This window comes from Carya illinoinensis, chromosome 6 (assembly GCF_018687715.1).
Source record: "Carya illinoinensis cultivar Pawnee chromosome 6, C.illinoinensisPawnee_v1, whole genome shotgun sequence".
NCBI classification, from domain to species: Eukaryota; Viridiplantae; Streptophyta; class Magnoliopsida; order Fagales; family Juglandaceae; genus Carya; species Carya illinoinensis.
In genome coordinates this window covers 18,224,983-18,226,684 of record NC_056757.1, presented here as the reverse complement: position 1 = coordinate 18,226,684, position 1,702 = coordinate 18,224,983, and the positions used below count along the sequence as shown (strand labels likewise).

General features: G+C 37.8%; 1 non-coding gene across 1 annotated transcript; it reads right to left on the bottom strand.

The window, feature by feature from the left end:
- Window positions 1-492: 492 nt before the first annotated feature.
- On the bottom strand, window positions 493-600 carry LOC122314527. Its single transcript, XR_006243748.1, has one exon. It is a non-coding gene; the product is annotated as a small nucleolar RNA R71 (small nucleolar RNA).
- Between the last annotated feature and the right edge of the window lie 1,102 nt (window positions 601-1,702).

The following is a 1,702-nucleotide window of genomic DNA, read 5'->3' as shown; positions in this document are numbered from 1 at the left end:
GGACTAGAAATCAAGCATCATGATTAACTAGGACTGAGTCACTTTCATCCATAGATTCTGCATCCATATCTTTTGAGTCATCTTCTGAAAATTTAAGTAACATGGCTAAAAATGAGGATTAGGAAATCTTGGACCACACTAGGACTCTTAGAGAGTACTTACAGCCAGTCAGAAATAGTCCTCCTTCCTGCATTATTCAACATTTAAATGCAAATAATTTCAATTTTAAACCTAGAATGATCCCATTGATTCCTCATTTCCATGGAATGGAGTCTGAAAATCCTTATTTGCATATTAAAGAATTTGAAGAAGTATGATCTACATTCATGGATAGGACATGTACTAAGGAAGTTATTAGGCTAAAACTGTTTCCTTTTTCCCTTAAGGATAAAGCCAAAACATGGCTGAATTCTCTAAGGCGAGGTCCATAGGGACTTGGCAAGAGATGCAAACTGAGTTTCTAAAGAAATTCTTTCCCATGCATCGAACAAATGCCTTGAAAAGGCAGATTATGAATTTTGGGCAAAAAGATGGTGAAACTTTTTATCAAAGCTGGGAGAGGTTTAAAGATTTATTGAATGCTTGCCCACATCATGGTTATGAACATTGGAGAGTCATTAATTTTTTCTATGAAAGCTTGCACCCCAAAATGAAACAGTTTGTTGAAACCATGTGTAATGGTGAGTTTTTTGGAAAGGATCCTAATGAAGCTTTTGAATATTTCAATTATTTGGCTGAGAATGCCCAGTCATGGGATGTTTCTGATGTTGGAGACAGATCTGAAAATGTACGGGATACATTTGGGAGTGAAAAATATCAACTCAAAGAAGTTGATGATTTGCATGCTAGGATAGGTCAGATTTCAAAGAAACTAGAATCTATCGAACTGAAAAAGGTTAATGAAATGCATGTGTTGCCCCCAAATGCTGATAAATGTGGAATTTGTGAGGACCAAGGACATAGCACTCATGCATGTCCTACCATACCTGCTTTTAAGGAAATATTGTTAGATTAACCTAATGCTGTGAACATGATTGCTAAGAATTATTCAGGGCCATTTTCTAACACTTATAATGCAGGCTGGAAGAACCATCCCAATCTCAGCTGGAAAACTGACCAGCAAGCTTCTTCCTCCATAGCAGCCAACATGCCCTATGTACCACCATCAGGACCTTCACATTACCCCAACCGGCCTCACTTCATCCAGAAAAAGAATTTAGAAGAGTCTGTTACTCACTATTAACCTCCAATAGTTCATGCAAAGCCAAGCGACCATGTATAACCAGAATTCCCAAGCCATAAATGACATAAGAGGGACACTCACAAAAGTGACCACCACTTTGAGTGCCTAGGAAAAAGGAAAGTTTCTAGCTCAACCTCAACCCAACCTACAAGTTCAGCAACCTCAAGTAGAAGGGCTCAATGTGAAGGTTGTGAAAGCCATCACAACTTTGAGAAGTGGTAAGATTGTGCATAAGCCTGAACATATCATTGGGAACTCAGGTAAAGAATCTGACTCAAAACTAGATGGTGAATTACATGTTGAAAATTCTGAGAGTTCTGAAACCATACCTGCTCCATTTCCTCAAAGGCGGATTTCTGTACATAAAGAAAAAAAAAACTCTGAAATTTTTGAAATTTTCAAACAAGTCAGAATAAACATTCCACTTCTAGATGCCATCAAACAAATCCCAGCTTATGC